This window comes from Mastigoproctus giganteus, chromosome 7 (genome assembly GCF_048544385.1).
Source record: "Mastigoproctus giganteus isolate SK-2022 chromosome 7, ASM4854438v1, whole genome shotgun sequence".
In the NCBI taxonomy this organism is placed as follows: domain Eukaryota; kingdom Metazoa; phylum Arthropoda; class Arachnida; order Uropygi; family Thelyphonidae; genus Mastigoproctus; species Mastigoproctus giganteus.
The window spans coordinates 70,382,217-70,405,799 of NC_143581.1; the positions used below are offsets into that span (position 1 = coordinate 70,382,217).

Here is a 23,583-nt window from a genome sequence, read left to right on the forward strand (position 1 = left end):
CAAGTGAGAAGAATTTACAATAAATCATGATACAATCATTAATCATATTTAGCATTCATGGACTTGAACCACAGCCCACTCAAAGAGCATGTACTACTGCACTCTTGCTGTCGGCTAGATCATATATGGATGAATAAGATTATCCCCAAGAACATCACACCACCAAACATTAAAGGAAAAGATATATTGGTAATGAGTACTGAAAGTCTTATGCAGGTTTTCTTTGGTCCAGGTACGAGTGTTTCAAGAGTTGAATTTCAATTTCTTGTAAAACACGGGTAATCTGTAACCAAAACGTGGCTTAGAAGTTGAGGATCACATGTACATTGCAAAATGAACTGCTAACAAAAGTATTTGCATGTATTCATATGTTGCAACAATTCTTGTACAGGCATACTGTAAAATCATCAAATGTCTTCCATGTATTTCGTATGCTTGCACTTGTAACATTTATGTGATGTGGAAGAGATACTTGAATGGCATGAAGTATTTCTTCTTCAGCATTTTTAGTGTGTGCTGAAATCTCCCTTTACCAGTGTCTACTTGTGGTTTTGGTGTACCTGTTCCTCTAAGTCATCTCTCTACAGTAGCAGCAGTAATGTATTACAATTTGTTATCCTTTGAGTTGGAAATTTTTGGCATTACTGCAAACAGCAGCTGCAAATTCTTATTGCCTCTCCACAGCCAGTTCACTGAATTAGAAGATCCACACCCCATAGTAACTGGAACCACACACAAACCATTGTTTTTACCTACAAAATATAGGGGGAGAGGTGAAATGATGTATCAAAAAATTTTGTTTTAAATTTTTATTGTGCATAATAACAAAAAAAATGTAAATTATTAAAATGAAAAAAATATATATATATTCATAATATAATTAATAATAATGAAAAAAATTTTGGGGTGAGTTGCTATGCAGAAACGGTACATCAGCACTTTCTGGTTTCAGCTGTAGAAAACTTTTACTGACTGCACTGTTGGTAGGAATTACAAGAATTAAATTTCTCCCATTTCCCTGCATAGGAGGAAGGAATGTGTTTGACAAATAGCTTGACAGAAGTTAGTGAGATAATTTATGCTAATTGCTTAATTGGAGAAAAGTACAATTGCCATTCACAATAACTTTAGAATTATGAAGATTACATCCACTACCAGCCCTGATTCTAAACTATAAATACAGGTATCCCTCCCCAACCACAGGAGATACATTCTTGAAAAGTAATTAATTAATTAATTACTTTTCAAAAAGTAATTAATGTTTCTGTACATTAAATTAACATATACATATAAATTTCATTTTATACATCATGAATACAGTATTTGTAATAAAAGGTGAAATAAGTGTTAATTAATATTTCAATATTTCTGTACATTAGACATGGTAATTTTTGGGTCCAGCAATTGGGAGAAGACCACCAACAACTTTTCAAAGACCATGAGTAATCTGGACCTAAGGAGCTTTTTTTTTTTTTTTTTTTTTTTTTTTTGCATACTATAATTATTATACTTTCCCAGTTTCGATAGTTCCCTTAATCTGGCATGTGACATTTAAAAAAATCAATCACACCTGATTTCAAACGGAACTTTTTTCTTGTTCTGTGATAAAAGTAAATAAAAGTATACTATCATAATTTATTTTGTTTTATTAATTTTATACCTTTATACCAGAAAGGGATCTGGACCTCAATGAGCTGCAATTTTATTAATATCGTGTGCAAAGAAAATTAATTGTTTATCTCTGGTAAGTATGGTATTGATGGGTGTTACGCATGCATCAATTTTGTTTACATAGCATTATAAACAGATACCTCTTTTGTGCCCTAAAGACTAGCATGGCAGACTGGCAACCTTGGTACAATGCAATTATTGTTGGTAACACAGTCCTGGAGCTCAAGTTTTTAGCACTTCAAAAAATATGTTACCAGGTTCCCTAGACTACCAAAATCTGTTGTCACCCATTAAGCCCTTGCAGGTAATGAGTGGTTATATTCACCAGTCAGTGGTAAACACTTGAGTTTAAATCTCTTCGGGTGAAGCAAGTAATTTTAATGGAGTTTTTTTCCACAGCATGGCTGAGCTAGTCCATAGCAAGGGTCGTTTGGTTTTTTTCCTGGAAACTAAAATGTTTTATCTAGCAGACAACAAATCAACTGAAAATACCTGGAATTATGGACACAGTATAATGATGCCTCATAGTGTAGTTACTTTGTAGGTTGGGGGGTTAAAAAGTTGATTGTAAAATTTTAGTACACAAATACACAACTGTATTGTCTGAAATCTTCAATTGGGAGGATTCTTGTACTCATTATTTTTTCTTAATTATATGTATATACACATCTTAAAAATGTTAATTAGATTAATTACATAATGAAACTCTTATACCACATGAATAATTTAAAGTTAACTTATTAAGTACTTAAGAAACAAACTTTGAATTATTCTTATGGTAGGTAGTGGGTTGTTGAACAACTGAAATAAGTTGCATCCCAACTTTGTAGAGGCAATGAGTCTAGATAAGTTCCACTGGATGGTTACCTTGTGGGACTGGAATAGCTGCCACTATACTGGTCATCCTTCAAGTCCATTGACATTATAAAAAAAAACATTATGGGAATCCTGTTGTCTCGAAACTTTAATAGACATGTTGGACAGACAACTGTCCAACTAATACCCGCTAATATTCATAAAATCAGACAAGTGCTGGATTATTGTGATTTTCTCTTGTAGAGAATCTGTGTCCTCAATCTGAATTTAAATCAACGTTTTGAATTTAATCAAATAAAAACAGAATAATGAATATAATAAATAGGATAATTCGAAAATTGTAGATCTCTTAAAGTACCATTTAAAACTGACACAATATAATAGCGTAGCTTAATTTAAATCTCTTATCTGGGATATTTTTCAGGAATAATTGCATCCACATAAGATGTAATCAGAATAGATGGAAATTATTTCAAATGCCTGCTTAAAGATGGAAGAAGCAATGAATAAAAACAAGCTTTAACCTTAAATCCATGCATGGTGAATAATTTAAAGTATAATGAGAGAAGATTTCCCGATTCTTGAAGCCTATCTGAAGTATCCTGAAGGGCTTTGGTGCTCCTTCTGGGTGACTCAAAAAGGTTTCAGTTATGATCAGAAAAGTGACAGCTGTATTTTAATGCAACAAAATGCAAGGTCTAACTTGGATAATAACAGCCACAAAATAAAATTAACCCAACACACACTTTCCACTTCAATCAGATCATTCCCTGAGATGTGCCTAGTTTACAAGGTCTGTAACCATCTTAACTTGGTCTCTCATCATTTGGACATATCTTTGTTCTCACTGGGCCAGTTACACTTTATGGGATTGAATTAAAAACAGTACAGGGAAAAGAAAGGGGTATAATGGTTTTACTGGTAGATGTTAAGTACACATGCAGCAAGGAGAACCCCATGGTGTCCAATTGTCATTCACATGTAAAGATGGTGAGGTCATAATCCCACCATACAAAGTAATTTTAAGGTGCTGTTTCTTGAAAGGGTCAAAAGATGCATAACCCATTTGATGAGATCTGGAAATGGGAATTCCACGTGAGGAAAGACTTCAAATATGTGGTCTGTAGACCACATATTGGTTGAGAGGAGTTAGTAAAATGAAAATGAAGACAAAATTTTCACTCTTTTAAATTATTCCAGAAATAATTTACAACCATATATTCAAATTTCAGGTGTAGACTGGATTATAGATTTTTTTTAATCAGCAAGTTGTTAATTACTAGAATAAGTTAACTCTGAATAGTTAAAGCTAGCAGCTTGGTTAAATTCAATGGTCAATTAGATGGTTAGTTAATTTTACTTTATTTGTTTTTGGTGCAGCTAAAACCAGAAACTTCCTTGCAAGGTTTTGCAAATTTATCAAAGGAATTTGCTCACTCAAGTATATTTCCTTAAAAAATAGGGTAAGCGATTGATATTATCCTATATTCATAGTCTTCCTGGAGGGCACTACAGTGGTGATTATTGCACTTTTGTGACGCTTGAACTAAATTGCTTCTGTCCATGAGTGGGAGTCAGTGAAAACTGTTTACATTTTCTTGTTCTCTTGGAAGGGGAGTTCTCCCCCCCCCCTGCTCAGTTCCTGCTGAGTGGTTTGGGGTGGGGAAACAGGATTTCCATTTCTGATGAATTGAGTTGAATGATCTGGGTGTGGTAGATTCTTGAAGTTATATATTTCCTATATTATACCTTTGGTAAAATGTGTTGGATATTCATTCTTCACAAGAAATAGTGAAGTCAGCTTCAGTTCTTGTTTGTCCTGGCAACTATAAATGGGAGGACCTTTTCAGGTTTTATGCTGTTTTGTGTTTATGGAATAATTTAGTCTATCCTCTATCTGTTTGCTTTCTAGCACATATCACAAGCAACATGTCTTTCTGTTCAGTGTACGCATCCATGAAATATTTTCTGTTTTAAGGATCGATTTGTACTTTATCTCTCTCTTCTGATAGCCATATCAGGAAAATATCAGCAAATCTCATCCATAATTTGGGATTTGTAATGTGGCTATCGTCGCAGTGTCCAACGGTTTTCACATACTCTCAAGACTTGTGGGAAAAGGGTCAACATTTTTGCCACACACACACACACTTATAATTAATAATATTTTCTATAATGTAAAGAACACTCATTAATGTTTTTAATTATTTATTAATAAAAATTAATAGGATACTTTAACAAATCTTTGCATTAATTAGTTCACAGAAATTAGGAAACGTCAGTTACTACGCATCTTAACTCTGCCTCTAAATTATAACTTAGAATTTGTAACCTATATTTTGATTTTATAAGAGTTACCACTGAAAAACTATCCACAGGGCCAAGTGGCTCCAAACATCAAAAACAGTCTTTGAATAATTAAGTTTATAACAGTGAACTTGTGTCTATTCAAAATTTTTGACCACATCTCCACAATCGAATTGTCTTTTAACTGATGAGTCTTTGAAGTATTATTATATCAGATTATTATTATATCTAATCGACTCTCAAGTTCTTGAGAGAGTTTTGAATTGTGGATCAAGCATGAATTGAAAAATAATTCTGTAATTTTCAAAATTGTAAAATTACAGTTCCAATTTCTAGAGTAAATTTTCTAACCATTCCACTTAATGCTGATTGTCAAAATCAGGCTTTTCTGCATATTGCTCCATGTTCAGAAGATGTGTAAAATCTTTAACTTTCATATGACAAAAAGTTTCAGTTTTGATATGAATTCTGGTACGAATTGTGCCAAATTGCAAATTAGTCCCCCCCCCCCCAATTTTCAGGTACAGATCAGTCAAATGGGCAGTAATATCAGTCAAAAAATGCAAGTCACATTGCCCAACACCGAAAAGGTTATTTTTTCTTTTCTAACAAGGAAGTAGGCGTCTCCGTAGGCAGGTGGGAAGGAGCAGCAGTGCGTAGCACACGCTTCTTGATTAGACCGGGGTTCGAGCCCGTCACCACCAAATACAGGGGATGCGGAAAGGTCAGGGAATGACCACCGCATATCCCGGAGCAATATGGCCTTAGTTGCTAATGCTCCTAAAAACCAAATAACAACAACAAGGAAGTCTTAGACTGGTGTTAGCAGTGAATTGTTGCAAGACTTTTCACCGACTTAACATACATTTTCAAAATATACCACATTGTTATATCCAGCATTCCCCATTTCATTGAGTAATTCTGAAAATTGTCGATAGTTCAGAGGCTACCTCAAATATAATTCACTATTTTGATAAATGTGGTCATCACTTGTATCACTGTCCATCATCTAAGCATAAAGATTCTCTTGATGTAAAATGCAGTGGAATGAGACCAAAGCATTGCCATTAAAGTCATTCTCTTTTAAATGCTGCGTCAGAAGGCTCATCAATGGTTTGCCATCTGATGTTACCAAAACCAATTTCTTCACATCTGCTTTAAAGTATTTAGCAACGTTACAAAATACTTCAAGCATGTTGGTGCTATGAGGGTGGTCTTTTAGTCCACAAACTGCAAGAATTTCTTCATGAAAATCTAGGTTTATTGACAGAAAACAAATACAAAAATTCAGCTATTCAGTATCTTTAATATCATTTGACTCATCCAGAGCCATAAGCAGTTCTATAAATGAGCACATAGTTGAGCTACAAGATTTTGAGCCACATCTTGCAATCGATGGCAATTGTTTGATAACTCAGCTCTAGATTTCAAACTTTCTGCATTATCACTTTTTGTATACTAACTTCCTGCCTGAATTTATTTTTTTATTTTATTTTTCCCAAGCTAAGATCTGCGACGCTTTGTAGCTAGCCAAAGTTACTAACTCGGAAGGTGTTAAAAATTGTTTGAAATTTTGTTGTTGTCATTGAATTTTGACTTCAGATGGGCTATTTTGTGAAATGGAATTTGTTAACTGATCAGAAACTTGTTATTAAACTCAGTCTGCACTCTTTGAAAATGCTTTTTTTTTTTTCCTTTCTTTTTTTCCAAACTGTCCACCGTGTTTTCGCTAAATGTTTTTCTGCACAATATGCATACAGGTGTTTCGTTCATTTCCATCTTGCATTTGGCATGAAATTTACAGGTGACTTCCTTTTTTCTTTTCTTTTTTTTTTTTTCCCAACCTTCCTTTTTTTTTTACTTCGCTGTCTCTGCTGAAGTACTACAACATTATAACTAGGCTACCCCTTTCTTCCATTATGTTTGGTCATTTCCTAGTTACAAATCTATCCATATCTGAAATAAGCTAAAAATATTTTAATAAATAATCAGATACCTTTACACATACAATGCTTACCAGTATTTGAGGGGAAATATTTGTACAACATTCGCTATGTTTGTGCCTTAGAAATGAATAAGAAATAATGCATTTAATGCTGCTAACATACAATACAATACAACATTTTAATTTCGAAGACAGCACCATGCTTATTGGCCTTGCCCATAGTGCAAAAGCATGGTGTGGGAATCAAGGTTGAATCTGTGCATTAGATTCTGAGTATGGGTGTTGGTCATGTGTTTAATGAAAATTAATGACATTTAAGTTATTAATCCTGCAAATGCATAAGCACATAATCAAATTTCAGAAATAAAATTTGTAGAAATAAAAATAAAACATTTTATCAATTTGCCACATGTGGCGAGTGGCAACCATGTTGGAAATACAGGGCTAGGGCTTCTGTTCCATGTTCTGAGAGACATTTGGTGCCAATGCTAACCTTGTTCCCAATTTTTTAAATAAGAGAGATGAGGAAGTAAAGTGTATTATTTTAAAATTTTCAGGTGATATAAAGGTTATGGTGGGTGATTAATATTGTATATCAGACTGAGCTTCTTATTTCTATGTGAGGAGGGAAAATTATTTATATCGGCTTTGTGGATAGTTGGGGAAATGGCAGTTTTATTTTAATGCTACCAAATGTAAGGATCTACATTTGGGAAATGCCATGTTTTTTAAATATCCTGCATCCTGGAATAAGCAGGGTTATCACTGATAAGACATTGTATGCCTTCCTTTGCATCTGATTATGTCATAACAGCCAAGTCTCTCTCTCACCCAATTCTGTTCCCTATCATTGTATAAATTATTTTCAAGTTTATTGGTTCCCTAAAACAGGATCTTATGTTTGGCAGCATTAAAATGTAATTGCCATTTCTTCTATCATTCAGGAAGCCTTGTCCAAATCATTATGAAATAGCTAAAACTGACCTGCATTGTTAACCACCATCCTGACCTTTATACCTTCTTTAGATATCAACGTTCTCTCACTGATATGTTTCAAGAATGTTAGCAACAAGAGTAGCCCCAGCACTGAACTTAGAAGAATCCCAGTTATAAATCTCTGCCTCCTATAAGCATAGGAATCTATACCTTCATCTATGCCATAATTCACCTCAGGACCCTTACCCATAATTGCAGTGTGCTCAAGTTTGTATAGCAAGCTCCCATAATGGGACTTTGTCAGACACCTTGCTCATGTTTAAATATATAATCCTCAATGCAAGCAGTATTGTAGCTCTCAAGATGATCCTGTAATGCACCCCGACTGTAGACTCCATGACTCCCTTTTTTAATTGACTAGGCATGTGTACTTCTCCAATCAAAGGGAATTATCCTTGAATTCAGCAATGACTTGATAATTAACCTTAATGGTTGTTTAATGCTCCTTCAGTATGACTGGATAAATGCCATCCATAACTGGCAACTTACCTACTTTTACACTCAGTAGTTAATATCTCTAATAATCCTCTGTAAATATCACTTGTTTTGTAGTTCTCAGGTGCGTGATATATCTCCCAACATCCTGCCCTTTGAATAATGCATGCAGCCTTGAACTATTGTAAAAATATGATACGAGTTTTAGTGAAAATGACTCATTTCGATTGCCAAGCTGACAAATACAGGTAACCCTCATATAACACGGTAGTTAGGTTCCTATAAAATGTTGTGCAAAACTGTTATACGGAACTAAGAAAAAGTACAAAAGAGGGGTTACGTTCCAAAAGATAGCAAAAATACTATTTCGTTAACAAAAATACACCATTCTAGATTTCGTGTATCTTCTGCTCTCTTTAAAAAATCAGTAATCTGGGTTTGTTTGCATTTGCTTGATAAATCTTTGTGAATTTCATCGTATGGAACTAAGCATTTTTGAAGCTTCCTTTTGAACTTTGGGCTCCTTTCATTCAAGAATTTGCATTCAAAAAATAAGATTCTGATTGCTTACCTTCCCGTATGCTTTTTACTGTAAAATTTGGAAGTTTAGAATTTTCATCTGCACTGTCATCCTCTGAATTGATTTGATTATACCTCTGATGCCATTTCCACCAAATCCACTTCACCAGTTAATTTTTTTTAGGAGCATAGGCGACTAAGACCATGTTACTCTGTATATTGTCTATAAATTGCATGTTCTGGAGTCGGTTTTCTGTTTTTCTAAACGAAAAACCCAAGTTTCCAGGAGAAAAAACCATGCTACCCTCGCCTGAGCCCAACTAACTCAGCCATGTTGTGAAAAAGACCCATAAAAATTCCATCCATCATTGACGAGATTTGAACTCAGGGCTTTACCAGCCGGTGTGGGGAGGAGGGAGATTCTATCAACTGTACTACCCACGAGGGCTTCAGTAGTCATATCATCAAAACCTTCCCCTCCTACCGACATAGCAAGTTCTATTATCACACCAATTCCATTTTATGATAATTCAACCATATTTCCAGAATGAACTGACTCTGGCCATACGTTTTTCTACATGCATTTAACATTGACGTTTTACTTCTTACAGCGATAAAGCTATGATTCTAATACAGTCTACAATGTTTCCATGCCTCCATTACTTCAATAGATTCGGAATCAATATTTTCCAAAATCCATTGTAACAATTTTCTGATGTAATGAGTTTTAAAGGTGGATATAATGCCTTGAAACGGCCTCCACAGCTGAGTGGTCAGGGGTGGGGGTGCAGTAGCACATGCTCTTTGAGTAGACTGGGGTTCAAATCCCTAACTGCTAAATACGGTCGATCTGCCAACCCGCACTGGACCAGCGTGGCAGATTATGGTCCATTTCCCTCGGCATGAATTGTTGAGGAGGCTTCCATCTTGCAGTGGGATAATAATGATAAGGGCTGCAGTTTACCTTTTATAATACCTTGATCTTATGGCTGAATGAAAGAAGTTGTATTAACCTAGTACAACTGTGCTGGTAAGAACTTCAATGTTTGGGTGACAAATCTTTTGGATGGCCTGGTGTGCTATCCAATAGCAATAAAACTTTGAAATCTAGATTTTTTTTTCCACAAGTTCAATAGCGCAAACATAACACATTGATTTCCCAACAAAATAAAATATAGATTTCTCAATAATTATTTTTGACTAGCAAGTCAACAGCGGAGATTCAAAAAGAGTGGAAATGTTGAAAAATTACATCCACCATAATAGCAGGGTTCCCCCATACAAATTCTCAAAAATTCTCTGTTATGCATGGTTTGCCGAAATTCTCTAACCATATTAGAGCGAAACTCTGTTATGTGAGTACCGTGGTATATGGGGGTTGCCTGTACCAATTAAACTGTGTTGGACAGGTTGAACAACTGGTAAAATGCCTTGCTTTAGAAAGTTTCACTTGATCGTACATAATTTATAATTGCCAAGATGTGATAGATGAATGGCATTATTTTTCATGTATGTAACTAGGAACTGTGGAATAACAACTTTTCAATTTATGTGGCACTTAGTTTAATTGATTTGGAATCTACTTACATTTAATAAAATAGAATATAGTTATTTTATATTGTGAATCTTTTTTCAATCTTCATCATAGGTTAAACAACAAACACTATGTACTTATAATTATGCTTTCCTGTAATTGAGCAGATGAGCTGTTTTGTTAGCAGAATAGCAGCTGCATAACAATTATTTAAGTGTTCAGTTGATATTTGCCATATAGTATTTTAACATAAGTTTTTTAACTTGAGCACATACACAAATTTAATATGATAATGAAAGAAAAATTGTACTAAAAAAATATATTAAAACTTACATTAATATCACTCTTAATACTTTTTCTGCTAACTTTTCCGATGATGGCCTTTTTGGGTTTTCTTTTCACTATGACTGAATTAATCAACCTCCAGAGAGGTTGCTTGATAAAAATATCCAGTTTTTTTCTGTCAAATTGGAATAAAAAAAGTAGTGTGGTCCCTCCTCCAACTATATTAAAATCTCAAAACCGCATATTTACTTGGGGAAGCAACAAATGTGTTAATAGCTGTGTGTTAATAGTGTTTAATACTTAAATCATATATGACATAAGCAGATTGACCACTCCACTTTGATTTTGAAATATATACATACCCCTGTTTATCACTTAGAAAATTTTACAAATTGAACAATATAAATTTTTGCTGTGGGGGGGGTCCAATTACAAACTTGCAGTGGCATTTATCAAAGCACTGTAAAATGGAAGTTGAATCTTAGTTGTAGCTTTATCTTACATTAACAGTCCCTTCAACCGGTAAGATTATTTTTGTAACAATTTTTTTTTTTTTTTTTTTTTATGAGCCCCCAAACACAAGAGGTATTAGAACCTATAGTACTTAGTACCATGCATGGGTTGGAGGTTGAAAAGATGAAAGAAGATATTTGTTGTCATTAGACTTGAACTTTCAAGTAATTAGACTGTAATTTTCAGGAAATACGTATGAAGGGAGGTTGTTCTTCCAAAAAAGATTGGCATTTGAATAAATAAACGAGGAAGATGAAAAGTTGGTTCTGTAAGGTTGAAGATGGACAATAAATGGATGTTGGCTGCTGGTGGCATGTGTTCAGATTGTTTGAAAGAGAGAGCGGGAATTATAGAAGCCAACTCGGAAGAACAGTGCCCATGGAAGTATCTGTAGAAAAGGCATGCAACAGAAACAGTACGTCTATGAGACAGAGAGAGGAGAGACTGTTAGAGATGAGCCATTAATTAACCTAACTGCCCTCATCTGAATGGAATCTAGAAGCTTGAGAGAGAGGTTTTGGGAGCACCGCCCCCAGATGTGGGAACGGTATTCCATGGTAGGGCGGATTTCCAATTTGTACAGTGAACAGCTGTTTGGAAGAAAAGTAATGCCGAGAGCGAAAGAGAAAACCAAGTTTTTTAGATGCAGAGGAAGCAATATTTGTAATATGCTTGTGCCAAGAGAGATTAGAAGTCAGGGTAATCCCCAAGAGTGATATATCATCTTGCCTGGAAATCGGAGTGTCACCAGAGATAAGCATAGGAGCAGAAGAATCCTTTTTGCAATATAAAACGGGACTGAGTTTTAGAAGGATTGAAATCAAGTAAGTTGTCTTTGTCCCACTGGAGAATTACCTGGAGATCGGCATTTAAGGAATTGGTAGTGGATATTCGAGAAGTTGAAGCTGATTGAACATGGCAAGGTTTCTCAAACTGGAAAGTGGAATGAAATGTGCTATCATCAACAAAACTATGGATAGGATTTGTGGCCAATGGAAGAAGGTCTTTAATATATAAGAGGAAAAGAGTGGGGGAAAGAACTGAACCTTGAGTAACACTGGCATTAGTGGAGAAATTAGAACACAGAGAGCCATATACCATCACCCTCAGTGAGCGTTCAGAGAGAAAACTGGATAACCAATTACAAAAAAAAGTTGGCAAACCATAAGATGGAAGCTTGTTTAGAAGAGCTTTATGCCAAACACGATTGAAAAATCTTTTGAGATATCAAGAGCTACTGCTTGTGTTTCACTGAACTTTTCCATTGAATTTGTCCATAAATGGGTAACATAAGCCAGAATATCACCAGTGGATCTACACTGACGGAATCCATACTGGCGATCATTGATCAGACAGAAGGTTTCTAGATAGTTTATTAAGAGTTGGCAGTTAACCTGACAAGAAGCAAAATTAAAAACAATATATAACAGTATATTGTTTTGAATATATTCTTTATATCATTTTATGATATATATAACAATATATATATAGCTTCAAGACAGTATGCTCTGATAGAAATTACAATTCATCACTCCATAGCACCTTCTTTGTTTATTCTAGATCCCATGAAGGTTGGAATGACACCACTCCACATGCTATTTCGCATTGATGGCTCTGATATTAGTCCAATGTGCAGCTGCCGAGCAAGGTGCCTCCGTAGCCAGGTGGGAAGGAGCAGCAGTGTGTACCACATGCTTCTTGATTAGACCGAGGTTCGAGCCCGTCACCACGAAATACGGAGGATGCGGAAAGGTCAGGGAATAACCACCGCATATTCCCGGAGCAATATGGCCTTAGTTGCTAATGCTCCTAAAAAAAAATAGCAAAAAAAATAGCTGCCGAGCAGATGGCTGACATACTGATGGGTGTTCCTGTGGCCTCTCGGACCGGACCTGTTCCGTTTTGTGCAGACAACATGCACGAGGCATGAATTAAACTCTTTATGGTTTGTCAAACACATTTCTTAAGTTTGTGAGACTGTCCAAACCTTCTTGCCATTAAGATATCAACTGACATCTTCCATCTTTGAATATCAAAGAGTTAATTTTAGGTGGGTCAGATGAGTCATAGTTGCACGCACCACAGTAAAGTTACTTATTGAGTGTCTTATTAAGTTCACTTCCGATCTGCAGTCCATATTGGTTTGTAACATGCTTATGGAGAGGCACACCTACAGATTTATGCTGATACGTATGAACATCGGCACCTCTGTAGCTAGGTGGGCAGGAGCTGCAGTGCTTAGCATACGCTTCTTGATTAGACAGGGGTTCAAGCCCATGACCACCAAATATGGAGGATGAGGAAAGGTCAGAGAATGACCACCGGAGCAATATGACCTTAGTTGCTAATGCTCCTAAAAAACCAAATAACAATAATGTATGAACAGTAACATTGGGTGGTCCAGATATTTTTGATCATATAGTGTAGTACACCAAAGTCTGTGTGCTGCAGCTCACACTCTATGTAGACTTTCAGGATTTTGGAACATTTCAAAATACTGTGTTATCTCTCTTTCTATATACAAGAGATTAAGCTTTTCATATCAGATTTACTTATCTGTTTATCATAAAATAAGGGATTCGCTAAACAGATAGTATTCTTTAGAAATATAATTTAATACTGTAGTAAGTAGTGTTGCAATTTCTCAGCTTTAATATTTATCTTATCAATACTTAAAAACAAAATGAACTGTAATGCAGAAACAAAATGTGAAGAAATTAATTTTTTTTTATTCTCTCCTTAGAACATGCAACAGAACGATCAGTAATAACAACACCCTCTAAACTTCAAAATGGACATTTGGAGCCAACAGATGCAGTAGGCCATGTTTCTGTTTCTCAGTATGTGTGTGATAGTCATGACAAACTTTCTTCTTATGCTCAAAAATTAAATAATGGTTTTTGCCATTCTGCTTCTTTGTCAAATGGAACTTCACCTCAGCAGAAAATTTCTCTATCTCAGGATAGTGGCACAAATGTATGTAGCTGGCATCAGCAAAATGCTCAAAGAAAAGAAAAAGGTTACACTATAGTTTGGCTGCGAGGTGTAGATAATTGTAATACACAGTGCAACATAGCAGAAATTAATGACACACCAAACTCTGATACTACTCATGTGCCTTATCCTTCGGACTCTTCTACCTTCTCAAATTCAGGGATTGTAAGAGAGGAAGGAGTTAACACTGGAAGGGAAGATTTTAGTGGTGCCACGGAAAAAGGTTATAGTAGCCAGGGTACAGTTTCATCATCATCTTCTTCATCCTCATCTCTTTCATCTCCAGAAAGATACACTTTAGATAGTGGTGTTGATTCCATTCCTCAGGGAGATTCGAGTAACTGTTTGACTTCCTGCAAAAAATCCCAAGAATTTTGCCACACTACTGGCTGCTTTGTGAATACTAAACCATTTTCTAGTTCCAAAGATAGTCCAATAATGTCCTCAAAGTCATACAGTAGCACACACTATCGAATTAAAGATAGCTTATCTTCTGAGCAAGAATTTACTAGATCGGCAAATACAGATAGGTGCTTGAAGAATGGTTGTAGCCTTGAAGTGATTCCTTCAGAAAGAAAAAGACAAATTTCTGATATTAAATCTTCAGATAAAACTGTGACTTCCGGTAATCATTATAGCAGGTATGATGGAAAACTATGTAATGGCAGTGCTTGTGTTTATGAGGATCACTATAATTCTAAAGAAAGCCACTATCTAAATTTTAGAGAAAATGTATCCCAAAGAGATCTTCATTACTGTAATGGAGGTAGTGACTTTAGTACAGCCCATTATTCTCACCATCATTACATTGAGGATTATGCATCTGAACATAAACATAAATCTTGTAATGGTTGGAAGGATGGAGAAAATGAGTTACAGAAAGTGTATGTGGAAAACAACAGAAGAGATTTGCAGAACTGGAAGCAGAAGTGGTCCAATTACAGACACCAGGACTTCAAAAAGTTTGATGGTCATTTGCCATATAAACACAGGAATTCCCAGAACAAGTACAAGCCAGATAGGAATCGATATATTGGAAGATCACTACATGAAATTCCACTGAATGTTATTAAAAAGTATAATAGTGAAGAATGCAAGGGTCTCTCTGACAGAATTCAAAGTGATTGCAAATCAGAAAGGCGGAACTATAATGCATACATGCAGCATAATGGTTGGAAAGGTATGATTTATATTTTTACTTGTTTATTTTTAAAACTTTAAATGTGCTATGGGCATGAGAAATTGCTTAAAATATTTTAGTGTAACTTTTGGTAAGGTGATTGTTAAATATAGGGAATAGACTGGAATGTGGGCTCATTTGTCCTCTGTGCAAAATTTCTACAGATTTCTAAAAATAGCCAATCTGCACAAGCATAAACCTTATTGTCACAGGTGCTGCATTTTTGTATTTTAACACCATATTCTTTTTTTTTGTTGTTGTTGTTGTTAGGCTACAATGAGAATTCCATCAAATACAGAAATAAATAGATCATATGAGGTGTGAGCCAAACTTCTTGGACTGGGGCAAACAAAATTAATTTATACTTACATTAGTTACACTTTGGCATTATTCCCTTTAGGATAGTCCCCTTCCAAAGTTTATACATCAATCCTAGCACTTCTCCCATTGTTTGAAGCATCACCTCAACTCTTGTTTCATGATACTGTCCAGCACTTTCGGTGATTCAGCTTGAATCTTCATCCTTTTAATTAGATTTTAATTTTATGGAACAAGAGGAAGTCACAGGTATCTGGGTCAGGAGAATGAGGAGGGTTTGAGACCATTGTTTCTCATAAAAATTGCTGAACCGGCAGCCGTGTGAACTCGCACATTGTCTTGATGCAGAATCCAATACTGGGTGCACTATTTGTTTGGACATTTTCTTCTGACATTCTCCCCTGAAATGCCTTAGGATCCTGATGTGGAACTGGTGATTTACAATTTGGCCTGGTGAAAGGAACTCCTGATGAACAATTCCCTCATTATCGAAAAAACCAGTGAACACGCTCCTGATATTTGATCTGACCTGCTTTGCCTTTTTTGGACATGGAGATGATGGACTTTTCCACTGGGGGTACTGCTGCCTTTGTTTTTGAGTATAACCATAAACCCAGTTTCCATCCCCTGTTATGACTTTAGAAAGGAAGTTTCTGTCCCTGCACACAGAAAGCCAGTTCTGTTTCTATTTGTCATCAGCAAAGGGGATACAAATTTTGCAAAGTCCTTGGGTTTTAAATTTTCATTTAAAATGCATTGGCATGTACCATACAATGGGCTTAGAATGTCACAAATAGTGTTAATCGTATGCCATCTCCTCACAGATGACTTGATGATGGATGACCCTGTGTGCTCAGAATCCTCAGCCAAAGTTCAGCCCCCTTGGAAATGTGAATACCAATGAAAGGTTTGTGTTCTACCCATAGCATCACCATAAAACACTTGTTTAAGCATTTAGTAAGTCTCCAAACTGTTTTCCCGATTTTATGGCAAAATCAGGTGCAAATTTGTTGTTCCTTTACATCTGCCATCTTACTTGGCTACAAAAATCACAATACACTCAACAGAAACACACTTAAACACCAATTGCACAAAAGCAAACATCCTATTGGTGCAAAACTTGCCACACCACACTAACTCAGAATGAATTAGTTCAACTGTATCAAATAGCACACTGCTATACTATGTGGCTAGCACACCACATGGCCAATTTGGAAACTTTTGGCTTACACCTCATATGTTCATTTCTTGAGCATGCATGTACGTTAGTTATAGAATGGGATGTTTATTATTCAAGCCAATAAAAGATCTAGCAGACAGCACCGCACACAGCTATTATTCATTTAACGTCAGTTAAAATAGTTTAATAATAAAGTAAATTTAATTTACAGTTAATAGGAATGAAGCATGTCATGCTTTCATTTCATTTAGCAACATCAAGTAAAATTGCATTGCAGTTGTGTCTGTAAAATAAAAATGTGTAGTGTTATCCACTGCAGAAGAAATATGTCATTGAAAAATTTAAGAAATGTTAATGGTACCAGTTCAGCAAGCAGATATGGAAAGTAAGGGATTCGGCAATTTTGCACATTAAAAACAAAATGTGGAGTCAGAATTTATTGTCCAAAATGTTCGGTATAGATAGAATAATCAACATCCCACAAAGCTTTAACTGAAGATGCAATAAATCTCTGCCTGGTAGAACTTTAGTTTAATCATAATTTACTTTTCTTGTGACTCTTTGCAGTAGTTTAGGTATTTACATGATTATTTCACCTCCAAATGTACTGGTAGTAAATGCAGGGAGCAAAATAGAAACAGATGGGTAAAATTTATATTAAAATGAGGAAGCAAAATGATTTTGGTAAGGTAATTTAATCAGAACCTATATTTCAGCAGTGCATTTAAGGACTATTGCATGCATATTTCTTTGAAGCCTTTTGGTTTATTGTGATTTAAATGCAGTTTATGATCCATATGCTCATCTTTTAAACAGTCATCAATTATTGATAATTTTGAATATTTTTAAAATTTACTGGAAAGTGCCTTTTTGCAGTATTAAAAGACTTTTTTTTATTTTATTTTCAAATTTATGCACATTCAAATGTGTATATCTGTTTCTTTTTTCTGATACGGCAGCATTTCCCGTATTTCTCCGGGAAATGCTGGGAGCATTTCCCCAACTTTTTTAGTCATGGAACACTTACGAAACACAAGTTTAGTGGGCTCCAAATAACTGTTTGCTAATATTTTATTACATATGATGCACTGTGCATCAAGAGCATCTTTATTTCAAAATATGTAAAGCCGAAATTCAAATAACTGTCATTATACTTTCGTTTTGGTCTTTTATTGGTTGGTTCCTGTTTTTTCACTTCAGATTTTTGGGGAACAAAAAGGCTGTTATTGTTCATCCTCACTTTAAAGTGTGATAATATTGTGTTCGTTTTCATTGACCACAGTTGCACTACTAGAAGTATTTTGCTCTCGTTTTAAAGTTAGTTTTTTCAACCACAAATCCATGGTCACATATTTTAATAAAAATATTTCGAAATACTAATAATTATCAAAAAAAATTTATACAAGGAAGTGAGTTTAGTTATGATATCGGTTCGCTTTCCCCCTCATATATGGCATACTAGATCACCACTGCTACTTTTTTGTAGGTGTCATTACCCCTACGTATACTTCTCTATGCAAAGCCCCTAAAAATAGTGTTCCACGGCCTATTTGATTTTTAGTCTGTGGCAGTATATTAGTAACCGGAAAAAAATTGTTAAATATTACACTGAGTAATCACTGAATTATGACCATCCCTATGAAAACTGAATGCAACCTGTTGACCTCTTGAGGTACGAGAGTGCGGCGTTAGTCAACCTACATAGCATAGATAAGGTGTCAGTGGTTCAGTAGGTAGTAAAATTCCGCGCGTGATGGGTAAAAGGAAGGATTTATTGGACTTTGATAAAGGACAGATTGTGGGTGCTCGACGAGCTGGTGCCTTGATTTCCCAAACAGCTGAACTGGTGGGGTGCTCGAGAGCCGCTGTAGCTAAAGTGTACCAGGGCTGGTGTCAAAATGGTCAAACAACGACCCGACAGCAAAACTGCAACAGTCAGCAAAAGGTTCATGTTAGAGGTGAGTGCCAGGTCCTACAACTCGTACAGACAGACACAAATAGGCGCATCACTGTTGAAGAGTTGACTACCCAATACAACATGGACAAACCCGGAACAATATCTGGCATGACCATGCGTTGCACGTATGAGCTATACCAGCAGACAAACCCTGCGGCATCCTCTTCTAACCAAGGTTCATCGGCGTAAAAGACTCACCTAGTGCAAAGAGCATGCAAGTTTCATGTTAGGAAGACTGGAAGAAGGTGTGCTGGTCAGATGAGTCATGTTGTTTACTCCACACCATGGATAGTCATGTGCAGATTTGGCATCAACAACATGAGGCTCTTTACATCGTGCATGGTATTAAAAGTGCAGGCCGGTGGAGGCGGCTGCATGGTGTGGGGCATTTTTCACTGGCAGCAATTTGGATGACCCCCTGGTGCATGTGGAACAACGTATAGTGGTCTCCGCTATCGTCAACTGCTTGCTTACTGTGTACACCCTGCTATGTTACACTTTTTTCCCAAATGGCGATGGTGTCTTCCAAGGTGACAATGTGCCGAGCCATCGGGCACTTGTAGGAATGGTTTGAGGAACACAGTTCTGACTTCTAGCATATTGATTGGTCTCTGAACTCCCCCAATAGCAATCCCATAGAGCACTTGTGGGACACTATGGAAAGGCATATCAGGCATCTGGATACACCAATCACCTCCATACCTGCATTGCTAATTACATTACACACAGCTTGGTTGGCCATACCAAGGAGCAAAGAGGATGTTGTCAGCTCTTGGCCATCATTGTCCTTGTCTTTCTCATGATATCGGTGTTAGTCTAATCTATGACCCCGAAGGAGTATGTTAGCGCTGGGAATGCATAGGTGTTTATGGCTTTAACTGTGTTCCCTCTGTTTAGCTTTGTTTTCAGCAGGCTTCTGAGTCTCTGATGGGCTCAGAAGCCTGCTTATTATTGCTCTTATATTATTTCTCCCTAATTGGGGGTTCCACCTTGTGATGGGTAGTGCTACCAAGTACACAGGGTGGTTGTTATGTCTGGTGTTACTATTGGCCGAGGAACTCTGACTATCCTACAGGTGTTCAGGATTGCAACTTCCTGGAGTTCCTTGTAGGTGTTCGCTGGTAGACTTATTGCTGCTAGGCTGCTATGTAGGGTCTTTGGCACCATACCTGAGGTTGACAGGATGATAGCCCGCTACTGATTCAACAAGATGTCGAAAGCTTCCGACATCTTGTTGAATCAATGCCATGTCGAATAGCTGCTATACTGGGGGCAAAAGGAGGACCTACGAAGTATTAGGTAGGTGGTCATAATTCAGTGATCACTCAGTGTATACTGATAGAAAAGTGGTGTACGCTACAAATATGCAAAATTTATTTATTTTATTTTTTATTTTTATTTTTTTAATTATTAATTCAGATTTTTTTCGGAACACAGTTTGAGAAACGCTGATCTATGGAATGCTGAAATCATAACCAATATAATTAGATATCTGTATAATTATGTATTATATATTATATATCGGTAATATTCATTGAAAAATAAATTAGTCTACAAGTTAGATGCACATATAAAATGATCTCTTACAAAGATATCTTTGTAAGTGGCAAGAGTTATGAAGGAATCTACTTACATGCTGTGGAAGCAGTAATTTAACATGATGAAACCCCAAAATTAAAACCATCAGTCACATGTAATTGCTTGTCTAGCTGGTTTTGTCCTGCTTTCCCGCTCAAAAAGCAAACAGTTCTAGATAAATAAAGAAACTGTGTATTCTGATTCTTACATTTCATTTGTTGAGATTTTCAGTAGTATTCCACCATAGAAGATGATATTTATACACAGTGGGCTATATTAGCTAGCATTTGCACAACAGGTGAAATTTTGAAGTAAGAATATCTAAAATTGTGTTGTTCAGTTCTCATTGTAAGATAATATGAATGTATTTTCAGCCTTATAGCAGAATGCAATTCAGATTATTCATACCAAATAAAACAAGGTCCAATTCAGTTTTAAAATGTAGAAATTATCTTTTCTTCTGAGAGTAGATATCATTTAATATTACATTGATTTTTCATAACAAAGACTTGTGGATAACAGCAATTCAGAAATTGAGACATCTCTTAGAAAATCTGCTATTAGTATTTGTAGTGGCAGTTGATGTAAGGAAACAAGCTTAGACAACATCAGCAAAAAAAAAAAGCAGTGTGTGCATCCTGTACATACGAAAGAAGATTTTTTTTTTTTTTGGTAGTTGTTGGCGCATCGGCTTCTGTGGCCATAATGCACCTCCCATGGTTTTTGCAGTACTTTGATCCAAGCCCGAGGCGAGATTCGAACCCGCGACCTTTGAGTTGCCAGGCAAGCACTTTACCCACCCGGCTAGCCCGGTCGGCTTTTTTTTTTTTTTTTTTTATGTGAAAACATCCTTGGCTTGAGCGAGGTTAAAGGGGTTTAGTATGAAAAGAATCCAAACACGTTTAACATTTTAACCCTTTAATGGATTATCCCGAGATATCTCATTTTTAGTTTTAAAGGTTATTTGAAACTACATAAGATATCTCAGGATGTAAGCAAACAATAATGCCTCCAAATTTAGGACTGAAACGTATTTTCCCGGGATTTTCTTACGCCTGGCAGCAGACGACTGGCTTTCATTTTACTTATATTGTACAGCAATGTCAGAATGTAGTTAGTTCATGATTATTGCTTGTGGTGGGAGGTTACTGCTTGTGTGTTCCACTTGATTTTTTCAATTTATTCATATAATGAGTAGTGAAGAAGAGATTGGTGATGATTCATATTGTGAATTGGATCCGATTCTGATGAATTTTTTCAGGTTTTATTCTGATGAAGAAAATGGTGATGTCGGTGTTTTAGATGCTAGACAGTGGTTCAAAATTGACTGCACTACTAAAGACCTCCCCCTGCCACCTCCAAGATTTCCATTTGCTGCATGGCCAGGTTTGCGCATCGAAAACAAGACTCCCATAGACTTGCTTTATTTTTTGATGAAGAACTAATCAATCTAGTGTGCTCTGAGACTAATAAATTTGCAGAACAATGTAGTGCTCGTGATTCTAATAGGACTCCAGTGATGCATGCTGAATTGAGAGTATTTTTTGTTCTGAAAATGCTGCAAGGTATTGAAAAAAAAGCCTGAAGAATAATATGCACTGGTCAAAAAAAGCCATTACTTGAGACTGGAACTACAGTGGCTCTTAGGCATAATAAAAAGATAAAACAATACCTTAATTTCTCAGATAATGAGTCATATGATGCAAATACGCACCCAAATCCAAAACTAAACTAGATTTATGGTGTCTGTTGCTTCTTAGAAAATAAATTTAGAAGTCTCTATGTTCCTATTATTTCTTGATGCTGTACAAAGGAAGACTCGGTTGGATGCAGTACATGCCATTGAATCTGAAAGTGGCTATGTTTGGACTTTCATAATATATGTAGGAAAGGGTACAGAAATGGATCCAGACTTTATTGGTCTTCCAATATCTATGCAAGTGGTTTTGACTCTCGTAAAGCCTCTGTTTGGAAAAGGGTATTGCCTCACAGTTGACAGTTATTATACCAGTCCCCAATTAGCTGATATTCTCATCACAAAGAAAACTGTTTATGGTACAGTGAAACTGAACAGAAAGGAAATGCCTGAAATGCTGAAGAAGGAAAAGCTGAAAAGACAAGGGAAAAGTTGCTGCTTTTCAAAGAGGGAAAGTCATGGCCTTACGTTGGAAAGATAAAAAAAGATGTAGGGGGTGGTGTTATCTACGGTCCATAATCCTTCTCGGGAAGAAATAGAAACTTGAATAGGAGTATTGAAGAGACCCAAAGTAGTTTACAACTATAGCTTTTCCAAGGGAGTTGTAGATAAAGTTGACCAGCATTTGGCAAACTATCCCCTGCCCAGGAAACAGATTAAAAAATACTACAGGAAGGTTTTCTCTTTCACCTAATGGACCTACTGTATAAAGCCATGATTTCAGATGGCCAAAAAGCTCTTTCGCCCTTGAATTTCAGATTGGACCTACCTGATTGATGAACTTATCAAGAAATATTATCCACAAATTCCACCAGTTAGAAAGGGATGACCATCCTCAACATACCGCTCAACTCGCTGTTCACCAGGCCATTACCCCATTGATATTCCACAAACTGAGAAGAAGAACTTTCCAACTATAACTTGTTGGGTATGCTCCAAAAAGCGAAACAGAGACGGCAAGAAAATTCAAAAGGGGAGACACTACATGTGTGAAGCGTGAAATTGGCCTTTGCATCACTCCTTGCTTCAAGACCACACCAAGTAAAATTACTGTTTGTTTTTCATGAAATGCCATCTTGTTTTTATGGAATTCAATTTGTCTTTCGGGGAATAAAGTAAGTTTGCATTTTTTGTGTTTTTCTGTTCCTTTCTTTTAGCTCCAGCGCTAATTTATTAAAAAATCTGTATAATGTGCACACTTTTTGGCATACACGAGATAATTCAGGATAGCCCAAATGGGTTGATTATTCCCATGTATTTCTACTAAAAAATTTATGAAAAACACAAACTATACAATGAGTATTCGCATGATGCATACTTTTAATCTGTAAAATAAAAAAAGTCAATCCGTTATGGCACATTTTCAGGGGGAAAATGTTCCGGGAGGGGGTAAAAGCATTTATTTTCTTTCTACGGTTTCATGAATTTGAGGTTGCAACACATGTCCAATAGGTAATTGACTTACAATGGGTTTGTAATAGCTAAAATATGATACATACATTTGAGATTGTAAAGAGTGTAAATGTCTTTGAAACACAGCATCAATTATAGTTCCATGATTAGTAGTCGATAGAGATCTAGAAGTATTCAGTATCAGTCCAAATTTATTTTCTAAGAAATCAGTCAAAGGTTTGGATTGAGTATCTGCAAAATTAAAGT

General features: G+C 36.0%; 1 long non-coding RNA gene across 1 annotated transcript in view; it reads right to left on the reverse strand.

Moving 5' to 3' along the window:
- Positions 1 to 276: 276 nt before the first annotated feature.
- The window catches only part of LOC150082987 (uncharacterized), a 116,477-nt gene continuing 93,170 nt past the window's right edge, over positions 277 to 23,583 (reverse strand). Inside the window, exon 3 of the long non-coding RNA XR_016547146.1 lies at positions 277 to 752. This is a non-coding gene — a long non-coding RNA (uncharacterized LOC150082987). The remainder of the gene's footprint in view (positions 753 to 23,583) is intronic.